Raw genomic sequence first — 15,740 nt, 5'->3', positions numbered from 1 at the left:
TTCCTTCTAGAATATCCATGGGATTTAACTACACACATATTCAGGTCTCTCTTCCCCCAGGAGGGGAATGCAGATAGTTTGTTAGAACAAGTGTTGGATACTTCTAGTTTACTGGAATACTTTTCCATCTTAGTTGTTGATCAGAGTTTTCTCAAAACCCAGTCTGTTGAATTATAGAGAGATAAGTACATCTTGTTTCACATGCCAAGTTGATAGGAAAGTGTAACAATATTTTTTTTTTTAACTAAGTGTTACTGAGATTGCATGTAAAAAAAATATGGAATGTATTGGGAAAGAATGACTGATTTGCAAGCTTGGAAATGGAAAAGTTTTATAATTTTAGAACTGTTTTTATTTTGAAAACTAATTCACTTGTCCAAATTACCTATATTTTTATGGGATATTTGTTGAGCTGTGGAATGCTACTTAGTTAATGCTTCCTTGGTTAAAGGAAGAAGTTAAAACCAAAACTGTTTACTAGTGGTTAAACAATAATATAAGATGTGAAAGCAGGACTTGGAGACCTAGTCCCTACTTATGTGATCAAAAGGCACTTTTCCTTACCAAGGTCTCTGCTATTAAGAGAAGTGTTATGATAGTAAATGTTGCCAGAAATCCATTTGGACTATGTAAGGTGTGAAAAGCTTAATTATGAATGAATAAGCATACTCTCGTTGGCGTAGAAATACAGAAGCAAATTTTGCACCTGTCATATTTTCACGCTGCAGTTGCTTGGCTTATTAGCTATTACTTTTCCACTAGCTCCAAAATTCAACCTCCTTCCTCTACGCTTCCAAAAATAATAAAGTTGTGCTTTCAGTAAGGGACACTGCACAAACACTTCCTCAAGGGAAGTGGGGGTGCGTGCAAGACTTTGTGCCTTGTTTCTGAAAAATATACTTTGTTTGAACACAAGTAACTCACCTTTTGACTTCTCTCCTCAGCCCGTTGAAACTAAAGGTTTCCAGATGGCATAATTCAGATGGCTGGAAAGTAAACAGACCTCCCCAAATACTCTAGATTGATTTTGTATACCAAGTTTTCTGAAGTGCTGCCTCTTTTCCAACTCTAGTTCAGGAGTCCTGGCCTATATGGTTTTTATGGAGAAACTAGTTTTGAGTGCAGACTTGAGTTGGACTGATCTGGATGGTCCTGTGCAGAACCAGTGGCTTGGGCATGTGGAGTACACTGTGGAATATGAGTCATAAATAAATCTGGCCATAAACTGGAGCTATACCTCTTCATTGGGTCCGTGAAGCAGAGTTGGGTACAAGCTTGCAGAAGGAAAGACCTGATGCCTCTTCCAACTGGAAAAAATAAAATATTTTGGCTTCATAATGTACAAAAAGAGGTAATTTCTCCTTTGCAAGAAATGTAAGTAGTCAGACGTGAACCCTCAAGTAGATAGGCATTCTTGAGACATATCTGACCACCTGTAGTTTTGACAGGTGGAACTAATCCAACTGATGTCTGAGATGCTGTTAAAACTTACAAAAGATTTTATTTTCAGGGCATAATTACATGTCTGCCTTGTTTTACTACATTAGAAACTTGACTCATACTATTAAAGGTTGCCAGTGACATGAATTACTATGAAGCAGAGAGAAAGTGTGCGCAGTGGCAATGTGTGTTAAAAAAAAATAAAAAACCCCACCGCTTCCAAGAAATGAAAGCAAAGCACCTTTGACTCGTATGGAAATGTCATGAATTTATGGATATCTTGAAACAAGGAAATTTAATGAGTGGCCTGTTTTTTTAAAAAGTAAAAATGATTCAAAGTGTGGCATTGTCCCATATTGTACATCTATTGTGTAGCGATGAAACCTTCCAGATGAAGTCTTATTTAACTTGAACTTCTCAGCGACATTAGAACATTCTTTCCTCTAATATTTATTGAATTTGATATTTGGGCAAGGCGTAGGGAGCTGGCAGACTGGGCCAGCGGTAGGGGACTTGGCACCAAATAACAAGATCCTGTTGAATGACTTGCACATGGCTTAGTGCATCTCCACAAGGTCTTATTTGAGTCAGTAAAGTTATATAATAGCACAAGTTGGGCATCATGATTGTTCTTACAGGATTAATGGCGTAGCTCTGAATTCAAAGTACTTTGCAGCTACCCACGTGTGCCTTGCACTTACTGCTTGGTAGGCAGGCCTAGTGATGGGGAAAGGCAGGGCTATTTAATTCATTTTTCCCCTGTGAATTTTCTTGATTCTACAATCTGTTAATAAAATTAAAAAGTATTTTCAAGCTAATTGTCATTAAATCTTTCGAATTTCAGAGAGGAGGCTCTGAGTCTTCAGCAGATGGTTGGAAATGTAAATGCACATTGGGGGGAACAGAGGCTCTGCCAAATCTGGACCTTGAACAGAACTAGTCAAATAAACAGAAGCGAGACACAGCAGGGATGGTTTGGAAGAGGTTTTGTTATGGCCAGAAAGCTTCAGGCTGTGAATGACCTAATCAACCTACGCTCCAGACATGTACCTAAATTAGCTTCTACTCTACCGTCCTCATAGCACTCCATTTTGCTTCATTCAAATACTATACTAACAGATCTGAGCTCTTTTAAATGTGAAACATTATAACTGTTCTGGCTTGTCCTCTTCTCATTGTATTTGTACTGTTCAACTCTCCTAATGCCTGTATTCTTAATTTTCTCATTTAGTTTCCCCATCCTTTTCCCAGACTCGATTCTAGCATTTTTCATGCATCTGATGAGTTTCAAATGACTTGTTCTTGTGGTTCCACGAGAACAAGAAAAAGGAGTAATGGGAGCAGAGCTGCTTGGTGTGAGGGGGCTCTGGAGGTCAGGTCAGTTCCCACTTATCCCAAAGGATTTCTGTGTGACCTTGTCTCCTGTCACATTTCCATGTTTGCAATGTGGAGATAAAGTAATATGCCCTGCCAGAGAAAGGTAAGGCATGCTTTGTGTTATATAAAACACTATTCCGAAGTGGTCTACTGCTGTATGTGTTTCCTACCCCGCATGGTCCCTACTTCACTTAGGACTGCTGTGTGTTACTTGAATAACAAAGCAGCTTGGACTTGCTTCAGTTCATTTAACTAGGCTTGGCATGATTTCAGATGTGCTACCCACAGACATTGCTGTGCGTAGTCCTGCTAGGACAACTGTCTGCAGAGAGTATCTGTGAATGTCACAGGGACATGGACTTCTTCTAAAAACACTTGTGTGGACAAGAAACAAAAATGAAATAATGTGACTCTGATCATATCTAAGCATTAGCCAGCGCAGTGACAAAATGCTATGGGCATCCTCCAATTAATAATTAAAAAAAATGCTGAGTAGCATCATTTTGGCGACCAACATTTAAAGAATGGTTCAATGTGAAATGCCGTATGGCAACAGCTTGTGTGACACTGTGCTGTGAATTTGGTTAGCAAACTGGCCTAGCTTTATTTAAAAAACAAGATTATATATGGCCTTATAAACCTTTCTCACTTGATACTTTTTATTCATAAGAGATACAGTGTCATGGCCTTTGAATCAGTCTCTGCTTTATACCAGTAGACATGAACTTTTGAAATCTTTCTGTGAAAAGTAGATTACCTTTGAGAGTGAGAGAGGCTATTTAGGGGGTTTGATGTGAGTACGTAAAAAGTCACTTGGATTTATGAGGAATTAATCTTCTAGAATTCAAGGGGACAGGAATTAATCTGGTGTACTAGGTACTGGTTCACATTGCCTGAGGTGGTATTCCTGAATTCTGGGACAACATTATCACAGTTTTGGCATGAATTCAGTGGTTCATACAGTGATATGCAAGGGATCATGTAATTTCCTTTTGTCATTTTGGCTTCAAGTGTCCATAGTTGGAATGATTTACTGGGATTCTAATTCCCTTTACAATTAGTAGGCATGCTTGAGCCCGCTGGGTTTTATTCAGAGCCCATTGAAGCTAATGGAGGGGAAAAAAAATCCCTTTGACCTCATTTGGCATTGTCTCAAACTTTTTGTGGCTGAAGCTGATGGCTTCATCAAAATCCACTTAACCTTCCAGGGATGAATGTGTGACAGGGACTGCTCAGGTCCTTCTGGAGCTTCATTGGTTTGCTGGGAGGGGCTCGACCACTTTCTCTCATTATTCTTTTTATTACCTACCTAGGTGAAAGGAGCAATTTGAAAAGTAGCAAAAGCCAGTGTGATATCTTGTATGGTCACTAATAATATGTGGCCCAACCTCAGCATCTTTTGGGTAACACAGGATTCATACAGTTAAAAATGAGTGTAACAGAGAAATATACCTTAGAATTAACTTTCTGACACGTTTCTCTTCTTTTTTTCACAATTTTGAAAGTCTCTGAGGTTAAAAACCAAAATTATATCCCCCCTATTGTTGTTCAAGCATATTCCTGAATCTTTCTATGTTTTAGATGTATCTCTAATGAACAACCCTACCCAAATAAACACCTAAATATAAGCAATTACATAGCATGCTGATTTGGAACGATTTTTTTTTTTTTCAATAAAATAGGAAAACAAATAAGAAGAATACAGATGAAGAGAAGAAAATGATCTGCCCTCCTTTAACTCTTCCCCAGACACGTGACAAATTCCATATCATCATCTCTTTAACTTAATGCTCTGCATTATCATATAAACAAAAATTTTGAGATGTTATTGTCATATTAAAATTTTATTCTGTCCTGGAGAATTAATTTATCTGAAGCTCTCCCACTTCCATTCAGCTTAGTAGGACACAGAAGGTAGCTTTTCATAGAGTTTCTCCAGGCTACAGCTCATCAGGACCCTGTAAGAGCTTCTTTATTCCTGAATGCCATGTTCTGTTGTAAGATAAGATAGATTTAATAAATCTACAAGGTGGACCTTGCTTTTCTGCCCCAAGGGTTAGGGAAAAGCCTTACCAGCACCAGCGTGAGTCTGGACATGGTCCTGGGCAATCTGCCATAGGAGGTGGGGCACAGGACTGCACAAGATGACCTCCAGGATTCCTCCCAACTTCAACCATTCTTTGATTCTGAGTTCCATGAGTGATTCTGTTCAATGGCAAGAAAAGGAATAACAGTTGATAGTTGACTTCTCCAGGGCAAAATTGAAGGGATGAGATCTCTCATGCCTTTTCATAGGGCTGATGTACTGAGTTAGGATGCTGCAAATAACCACTTGCGAGACAACTGGGCTCTGTATTTCTTGAGGTGGAGGCCTTGGCCATGGATCTTCTGAAGATATATTCCTGGTCCCTTTGATTAATGCTAGCAGTGAAGAAAGCTACTTCTACCATTGAGGGGTATGTTTTCAAAGCAATGTGCAAGGCTTTGGTGTGTGACAGCATTAAATGTTAACGTGCATTTTCAAATGAGGAGCCTCAAGGCTAGAGGTAACTCTTTGATCTTTAAAAAGCTTGCCACATAGGGGACTGAGTTTGAATGTATACTTATATCTGCAAACACTTGCAGGTAATTAGATTTTAGTTTCAGGGCTGCAGGACTTTGCAGAAATGATTCAGATTTCAAAAGGCTCAAAATAAACATCAATTCCTATTTATCTCAAGGGATTGAGAGGAGCATAAAACAAACCTTTAATGGCTTGAGCCACGCTTTATTAATTGCTTTGTTGAAGAGATAAGACCTGTGGGAGTTTGTGTATTAAAATGGGATGTGAACCAGCAGAAATCTAAGCAGGATCTGAATTTGCTTTAAAGGGAGTAAGAAAATACACAGCTAAGCTTTCCTCTGCATTTAAAAGATTATTACCCTAATATATACAGTTTCTTTGTTTTTAAGGAAGCATGCCTGGATTGAGCCATAATTATATGTGAAAGCATTTGAGCTAGTCATTGAGCATTGAAGGAGTAGGATCTGTCTAAATAAAGTGACAAGCAATTAGGGGGAGTTTTCTGTTTGTCATATCTGAAAATAAAGTTATTATTACCCAAATTGTTTCATGTCTGACAGTTGTATTTACAAAGGCTTCTTACGGTAACTTTGCAAAGATGGCCCTGTTTTGTATACTGTTTTTGACAGGGGGCAGTGGAACATAGGTTTTGGGGGTTTTATTTTCCATATGCAAATTTCATCACAAGGAGGACTACTGATAGAAGGTGAACTTTTTTCCTTGTTGCATGAAAAATGGCCTCTTTAGACAAAATAAAAGGTAGCTGACTGCTAGAGTTCTGCTGGCTTTTAAACGGATACACTAATCAATACTTTAAATTGAATTTGCCATCTTGTTGAATTTCCCATTTTTGTTTTTTCAGTTGCTTGGATTTTCAGTGTGTTTTTTAAAATGAAGAATGCCTGGTTTTATTTAATCCCCTGTGAAAGAAATACTGCAGTGCAATCCTTAGTGTGTTTTACCTCTTAATTCTGTTATTAATGTTTGTAAACTTGTTGCAGAAAAAACTTTGCAAAACCCTAGTGTGAATAGTCCTGCTATGTTCTGTTTATGTCCTTTTCCCTTCTTTTTCTATTATACTGCACTTGGATAGGTTATGAGAGCTTTTTCATGCACCCTCCAGTCCTCCTGTATTCTGTGTTAAAACCAGGAGAGCTACTGGTGATCTGTCTCTTTGAAAATCTTTGATGCATAAACACTAGGTGGGTTCAAATTATCATGATAATTAGCAGATATGTTTGTATCAAGTCTGTATCTTTCCATGTAAAACTTGTAGTTGATTTTGAACAGGACTGGGAAGTGAGCCACTAACCAGGTGTGACAAGTGTGGCCTTGACACTACCACTCTAGCTGGCTTCTGAGATTTCCACTAAGGAAAAAATCTCATTCTTTGGGATTGTCAAAGGTATTCCAGGGTTCATACCAGTTTTCCTGGATAGTGAATTAAAAAGCATCACCAATGTGGATGAAGGGAACATGTATGCTGAATCTGTTAATAATAGATAATATAGATACTATCTATTCTTAATGGATCTTTTGGGGCATATCTGTTCTCTAAAGCATCTTCTGTATTGACTGAGAAGGATACTGTTTCTGCACGCAAATAAAGTTCAGGTTTTGGTAGTCCCTGTGGGTCCTGAGTAGCTCTGCATTTTCATCCACAGTCCTCAGCTTGTCCTCTGTACCCTCAAGTGGCTGCATAGCTCTCGCCCTTGCTTGGTATGGGAGTGAGAAACGCCTTTTCCTCAAACTGTTGCTGTCCTGGCCAATGAAGGCAGGAAATAATACATTTGAAAAACTGACGTCAGCAAGGCTCAAATCCTCAATGTGTCTGTGACTGAACTGGTAATTAAAAACATCTTTACCAGTTCAGTATGTGGACCACAAGCCCATCCTTCCTAACAGCTCTAGGACTGTATTTGAGGCTGACGAAAGGTGATGCTGCCATCACCCTCACGGTGCACCCCAGTCTTCTGACTGCTTGCTGGGGAGTCCTCTGTCCTTGCATGTGCTAACATCTTCTAGTATACTTGTGTAACATCAGTGAGTGATGAAAGTTTCTCAGAAGTTGAGGAGATACCTCCCACTTACAAGAAAATTCAATGACAGAGATGCTGATGTGAGTCTAAAGTCATGGGCCAGAACTGTAGTGATGTGAAGGCTGAGGACCATGAACATTTAGTGCCATGGATCTTGTTCAGAGCATGCGATTGGAGCCTAATGTAGCATAAGATTGTAGCAAAGACTATAGCATGAGGATCTCAATACTGATTCCCAAAATAATCATGGTTAGTTAAAGAGAAAAATCAAAATTTGTGTAAAAACTTTCTTGCTTATTTGACAGGATGTTTGATCTAAGAGATCTATAGGTTTCTTTTCTCCTGTGGCACTAAAAATGACACTGTGACTGATGAAGAGAGAACACGCTGCCCTAAGAAATGCCTGGCAGAAAATTCTCATCTCTAAACTGACATTAAAGCTGCATTCACCTTGCTTAAGAATGGGAATTTTTAACTTTTTTCAGTCCAGTCCCTCATCTAAATCATTAACTTGTATAGAAGAGTCTTAAAAATTGGTGTTTTGGGGCTAAATAAGGGGTTTTGTTGGAGGTTATTGAGACATGAAATGATTACTTATCATCCCTTGAAATGACATTACATTTAAATGCAATGGTACATGGGCATTTACTACTACCTTCATCTCTGTTAATCCTTGCTCACAGCCTGCAAATTGAACATTCTCTCAGCCTTATGGGATGCACTAAAATTCTCAGAGTTATAATTGCTTTTCAGTATGCCATCCTGCATGTTACACAATTTGAAGAGGTTCTCTTCCAAACAGAAAATATTTAGTGAACCCCATGCTGTGTATTCTTTTCCCCTTTAATCAGTTTTATCTATGAGTTCACCAAAGATTCAAAGGAAAAATAAAAATTGAATTCATTTGACCCTGATTGATTTGAAAATTCGAGGGACAACCTCTTGGTTATTGATGGCTTTTAAATTGCTGTGCATTGTTAGCTGGGTATGCCTGTGAAATTCATCAGTATTCCACACCTTTCTAGCTGCTTCTGCTGTTTGCTTAGAGATAGCAGCTGCAAATTTAGATGTGCATGAAATAACCTTACCAAAGATATGGCATTGTCTGAAAGTCTTTGCAATGACTGCCTGTATAAATGAGCCCTTTTCCAGTAGAGGTCCATAGGAAAACCAGAGCAGAAAAATCTCATTTGAGGAGGAGAAGGCTGAGGCCTGATTGACTTTCCCATGAGATGGAGGTTGCCCAACTTCATTGCTCTTCTGAAGCAGTGGTTGGGTTAAAAAGAGAGAGAATGGGAATGGGGCATCACACTGATGCAGATACTACTCATGGGTCTTGCTCCAGGGTGCAGGGAAACTGTAGTACTGCAAAGAAACTGAGAGTATGTGAACCATAGTATTGAGCTGGGGAAGCAGAAGGAGACAAGAATTTATAAAGGGCTAATTCTTCCTTAACTTCCCTTTTTACATTCATCCCTGAACTCATGGAAATTGGCATCAAGAATGAATCCTTAAAAGGAAACCCAACATGGGAATCGGATTCTTGTTTTTGTTCTCTAAGGTACCCCTACTAACACTGTGAGCCTCAACAAAGGCAGAGTAAGGTAAAAGGAGTCCTCATTTAAGGGTCCGAGCTTATGTGTTTGTGGTCATGTGTGATGGTGATAGGCAGTTGGTGTTGAGATGCTCCACTGAAGTTTGCAGCAGTGCTGCTGCAAGCATGCTGAATTTGAAGGTCACTCAAGGTGTGGGGAATAGCATAGATGTTTATCTGTGTGAAAGACTCATCTAATTTGGAGAAGTAGTCAGAACTATATTTCTGTCTCGTTGGCCTGAATGTCGGGTGGTAGAAGGTGGCATGGCTCTACTTAGATTGCTGAAGCTATTCTTTTTCCAAATTGGACTAGAAAATGGATTTCTTTTTCCCCAGTCGTGTCAGTTACCTGAGATGCTCAACTCCCCCCACCCCTGCAAATAAAGCTCTTTTGTTTCCCGAATTGGTTTTCATGTTCCGGTCAGCATGGTAACTTATTTGCTGCTGTGCAGAAAGCTTTTCTTTATTTCTTTTCTGGTTTGTTTTGTTTTGTTTTTTTTTTTCTAATAAACCTTATTCTCATTGAAACAGTTATTTACATTCCCATTTAAAAAATTGTATTTAGACAACTTGGAAAAACTGCTTCAACAATGAATTCCTGAACAATCTTAACACTGAGTAACATCAGTGGAAAATCTGCCTTACCCCCTCTGCATTTTAATTTTATGTTGGTGAATGCCTATACTGAATTCAGTCCAGCTGCCTCTGCTCATTCTTGTGTTTTTCTTCTAATAATCAGCCTGGCAGCCTTGCTGATGGATGCAGATACATTAACATTTTTTTTCTGCAAATTCAGTGTTGTTTTAATTGTATGTATTACAATATTTTAAGGCAAATGCTGTTCTGTTTTTTGGAATCCATGGTTTAATTGATGGAGTCCTGAACACCTCCTTTGGTGATGACCTCTGGTGAACAGGGCATGCTTGTAGCAAAGTCTGATGCTTTTGAAGGACATCAAGTTTATGTTTTTGTGAGCGCTGCTAAAACTTCTGAAACTTTAAAAGACAGTCTTGATCTCTGGAATCTTTGTTTGAAATGCACAAGTAATGAGTCTGATGTAGGCCAGGATGAAAAGGATGCTTGTGATGCTGTGTGGCCATAGCAAGGAGCCTCTATGTGCTTGGATTGTATTTTTCATAACATAGCAAAACCTGCCCTGTGCTCACAAAATCACTTGCTTGTGTTTTCCTGCACTGAAAGGCAATCTCTGGATATATTGGTCTGCCATGGATTGAAGGGATTTACACTGTCTGTCCACTAAAGTGTGTTACATGTCAAAAGGGCAAACTTCAGTTATAAAACCTGTTCTGTCCGCTGGGTCAGCTTTGTAGCTTTCTGATCGCAGGTCGAAGATCAGAGCACTCTTAAATTAGCAGGATCTCACAAATGTGGAAGGAAAAGGCAAATAGGCATGAGTAGCATTATATTCTGAGTAGAAGGTAGTAAGAACCCCTAACAACTGCTGTTACACCTGCTGAAAGTAAATCACAGCTTTGGACAATGATATGCTTCTGCAGGTTTGTTCATTGGAATATAAATGTTGACAAGCTGAGTCATCACATATTTTTGATGTGGTCTTTTTTTCCATATAGGAATAACAAAGATTTCAGTAATTGTTGAAATCTCAGACTATCTTCTCATTCAATGGATTTCTGTGACAGATCTGCTGTTCATTGGCAACAGCTCATTCCTGTCCTAAAAAAAAGTCTGTGACCTAATGAAGATCATATGGTATAAGACAAAGTGACAAGTACCTTCATTTTGTAGATGCAGACATTATGACTCTCCTAAATGGTATGGACTATGACAAAGCCCAAATCGGAGAACATTTGTTTCTTATATTTAAGACCATTTTTCTTTAACTAATTTTTGTTGGTAATTGGCTGTGGCTTTCTCTGATGTTCTTTGGCCCTCTTGAAACAAGTATTGCTTGTGTGTATTAGTTTACTGGAGCTGCATTGATGGTTATTTGAAATTCACATTTTGGCTTCATAAGCCCAAGAGTCATATGATTGCTTTGTTCCCCAAATTCAGTTCTTTCTTCATTGTCGTGAGTAGGAGTTACATAGCAGACACGCTTGTTTCGGTAAAAAAAATAAGACCCACTATTGAATCAGAGTTTTTCTGAGAGCCCCTTGCATTATTCAAAATCAGGCTTGACCACTTTTTGTGAGAGAAGGTTACATGTGTGGACTGTATAATAAAAGGATGCTCTATAAATGCACTGATTGAGTAATACTTTTATGTCAATGTTTACAGACATATGAAAGAGCACTTATGTGATTTACAGTCATTTAGGAAGAGTTCATGATTAGCTTAACTATTGATGTTTACTTGCAGTATAGCAAGGAAAGAAAAAGGAACATTTTTGTGTTGTTAAGTACTTTCTCTAGTGTCTTATATCTTGAAAAATATGCCATGCCTTTCAGCTAACAGATGGAGTTCACAGCTGTGCATGTGAGTGTAGCCAGTCTTTAGGAAAAAAAAAAAAAGAAAGGAAAAAAGAAGGAATTTCTCTTTACAGAAAAACAGTTTTGGGTTTTTTTGGCGTGTTTTTTTTTTTTTTTTTTTTTTTCCCCCCTCTCCATCTTTCCAATAATCACTTACTAAGATATTCATGGTAGTAGAACCTAGTAGTATGTGGTAGTCCTGGTGAGATGCTTTGTGTAGGGACTCTTGATATGGAAATACTCTCTCGATCTTTTCCAAAACTATAGCCATGCTCTCTGTTACTGCGTTTCCTGTGTCTTTTGTAAGTATTTTATTTTTCCCCTCACAGAAGCTCCTCCTTCTCCTATACACATGCACCTCATTGGACTGTAAAGGTGGAAGGTTAATTTCCACAGTAAGTCCAAAAATTTATTTCTTGTCTTTACAAAGGAGAATTGTAGCTACAGAAGGCAGGAGAAAAACAGATGAAGTGGAAGGCATCAGCTGTCACTCCTGAGCACTGTTAAAGGCATGGTACAAAATGCATGGTTTATGTCTTTAAAACAAAGTATGCCATTAAGTGGGTAACGCTAAGAGGAATTTTATCTAGCCTATAAATACTAGTGAATCTTTTCAACTTCAAATCCCAGTACGGAGACAATTTACAATTGCAATCAAAATGATGCACACAATTTAACTTCAGCACCATCTGTAACTCTGCTGGTATTTTAATAATGAATAAAATTATATCTTGGCAACAAAAGTCCCACTTAAATAGAATACCTTTAAGTTCCAAACGAGGCCTCCAAGAGGAAGCTATAAGGCCTTTGATTTACCCCGAAATCTCCTTCATGTTTACTATAAAATAGATACATCTGTATTTAAATAGCAAGCTGTGGACAAAAGGTCTGTGTGATTCTGTGAAGCCCTTGTTAAACTACGTCTGGACCTCAGGGATTGTGGTTCAGGCGAGGGTTTGCACAGCTGCTCCTAAGCACTCCTGCCCTCACTGCACAACTTTTCTCTGGTTCAGCAGAGACGTATGAGTGAGGTCTAATCTGGGAGCTCTGCTGACGTGCCAGGCCCTGTGTACTTGAAGAAGACCACCTACAGGAGGCAGTTATCTTCCCTTAAAAAGCCTTTTATTACTGTGGGATGGTGCAGGAGGCACGTCACTTATCCTCTTCTGAATTCGTCTTTTCAACTCCATTGTGAGATGTACCCACACCAGTTTCTGGGTTATAATTTTCTCTTCTTTTTCATCTTCTTCAATCTGTATATTTTGCAAAGAGGAGGCAATTTTTGCTCTGTTAATAGCTTGCATGCTGGGTTCTGTTCCCTACCCTTCCTTCAGTTGCATTGTTGAGTGATACTAGCTCCATGTCCCAACTCTTGGTACTGCTGTCTTGCAGTTTTTATAACTATTGCATGATGCTTATGGTTGCTAATAGAGTAGCTGCAGCATAGGCCACAGTCTTACTGTCAAATACTTTCCATTTGCAGCGATATGAGATCATTGGCGTAAGTACGGTACTACTTATACCAATAAGAGATCTTGACTAACGATATACTACAACATCGAAGTAATACGAGCTTTACAGTCAAAGATTTTCTGCACATTTGTCTCTATGAGGGTACAGCGCTACTAAAAGCCGTTCAAATCTGATGTATGGGAAATCTATGGAGCCCAGGGATCGGTGATCTTTCACTGATCGTGTCCTCTTCATCAAAGCTTTCATTAAGGAAATGTTAGTGACCGTTCTGGATGGCCTTCACAAGTGCAAATCAATGTGTTTTGTCCCACTGACTCTTCAAGCGCACAAGGGAAATAGCAGCAGGACAGGTTTCTTAACACATCTCAGTCACCGCTGGTAACGACCCTGCCTGCGTTCCAAGGATTGATCCTCTTCAAAGGACAGGGTGAAAGAAACATTAGTGTGATCACAATGGATTTGGGGGGTTTATGGCTTTCTGAATGTCTTCAGTGGCCATTAATCAGAAACTTTCTAAATTTATATCAGTTGCTGCTGCTGAATGTTATCTCAAGCTTGAAGAAAGTTATAAACTGGATCATGTCATGCCTACCAACACTGATGTAAAACATGTACTAGAAGAATTAGTAAATTTGGGCTGAATCTCTGATTTCTACACAAACTCAACTTTGGTAATATGCTAGCTGTGTTTCAGAAGACGGCTGTGCTTCAGAAGCATTTGAAATCCTGTCTCTCTGGACTTGGACATATTTTTCTCATTATTTTTTTTTTTTTCCATACTTGTCACAGGTGTTGAAGGCCTTCACAAAGCATAAAGCTTGATCAGATATTTTGGCAAAAGGTATATTCTGAAGTTCACTGTTTTATGGACTATTAGCTAAAGCTGGTATTAACTGGCATGTTTCAAAGGAGCCCAAGAGTTTTAGAGTCTAAATCTCACTTGGGTGCTTTTGAACGAATAACATTTGTGTTTCTGTTTTAAAAGAAATTATTTCAGACAAAATTAAAATACACGGGGAAAGGGGGAGAAAAGATTTCATTGTTTTTACCTGGATGGCAATGACAGCTACAAGAAAGGAATCAAAACCAATAAACCAACCTACTTCATAGTAGGTTGGTGAGTTTCTCATGTGTTTTTTTGCTAATTTATCATTATTTTCTAAAAATCAAAAGTAAATAAAAATCAGAAAAATCAAGTTGATACAGGTGAATAATTTTCTTCATTTCAGAAGCAAGATTGCTGTTGACAGTTCTAATTATATGCGTGGCACTGTAAATGCTATCCATAATTGCCTGTTTCTCAGAAGTCAGCATAGTCAAGGTCAGCACCTATTTCTCAAATGCTAGTCAACATGTGTATTTTTATGTGATTTGCATGAAGATGGCTTATAGATACAATTAGACACTCTTTTTCATGGTTTGGTGGGGTTTTTTTTTGCTAATTATCTGGTCAGCAAGGAAACATAGGAGAAAACATCTGGCTAGTAAATGCTTTTCTTTGTGAGTATCCAGATGTTTTAAGTGATTCTGTAGTATAGGTTTTTTCTTTGTTAGAAACAATGTTTTTAATAGACATATAATGCAGTCGACTCAAAGAAGCAAAGTTCTTGTTCCGACAGGCAAACTGCCAAAGCAAAAGGAGTAGGGTCAGAAACTAGAAATATGGGAGCACCTGGAATAAAGGTCTATTTCTGTCACACCATGTGAGGGAGATGAAGTCTCTTGAAATGTGTGCACTGGGATTATATGACGGGAATCAGGATACATTGGCTTTGCTTCTGGTTTTACCATGGGTCTTCTCTGACCTTGCATAAGCACAAAACTTTTAATCTCTTTCTTGTCTGCACCCATCACAAAAGGAAACATGATATTAACATACTTTCTTAGAGAGTTTGGGAATATTGAGAGGAGTGTGTTGGGTGGTTGGTTGGTTTGTTTTTCAATTCTGCCTTCTCATGGAAGCAGGGCCTATGGGATGATCCTCACTGCATGTGCACATTGTGCCTTTTTGAACCCTGTGGCCAATTTCACCTAAGATTTACAAAGAGATATCAATCTCAAATCTGGAGAGTTCGTATGTGTAGTGTCACTGACAAGGGATGCATCAGAGCTATTTTGTATATGATCTGGATTGTTGTGCATGTACAAATTGACTGATGCATCCCAAGCACTTTACTATACTGTACTTTGAAATTTCATTTGGCATGTAAAAGCTGTGCTATGTCCTGCATTGTTGGTCTGTGCACGTAGAGCTGTCCGGTGCAACCTCCGATGTTGCAAGGCTAGTTTTGACTGAGGGAAGAGCAGAAGAGTGACCTTGCATCTTGTTAGGGTATCCATTCAAAACTAAACTTGGAGGAAATTCCTGCTTGCATTCTAAATGAATAGTTACTCACTGATCTATTGGAAGTTGGACTGTACTGGTCCTGGTGTTCTCAGAACTATCTTCAAATTGTTAATACTGTCCTAAATCCTGAAGCCTTATAATTACGTGTTTTTATAGTTGGATATGAATTCAGGGAAGGATTCCTGGCAGTAGTGGTTTTTTTTGTTGGTTTTTGTTTTTTTTTTTTCCCAGAGAAAAACTAAATAAGGATCCTAGAATTTGGTGTGAAAATGATGTTGTAATGCTGTAGCAGCAGAGATCCAGGTGAGTGTGTCTGGGGACAGAAGCAAAGGATGTGGAAATGTAGGCAAAGCACCTGGTAGTTAGAAGAGCTAATTGTCGCTTCCCAGGCTGGAGCCTCCAGAGGTCCCAGGCAAAACCTTAAATGCATTGTTCTGAAATGGTTTACACTTGCTGC

The sequence above is a fragment of the Haliaeetus leucocephalus genome, unplaced genomic scaffold (genome assembly GCF_000737465.1).
Source record: "Haliaeetus leucocephalus isolate CR32 unplaced genomic scaffold, Haliaeetus_leucocephalus-4.0 Scaffold1, whole genome shotgun sequence".
Taxonomy (NCBI): Eukaryota; Metazoa; Chordata; class Aves; order Accipitriformes; family Accipitridae; genus Haliaeetus; species Haliaeetus leucocephalus.
The sequence above is the reverse complement of the archived record's forward strand: the minus strand, read 5'-3'. Positions refer to the sequence as shown.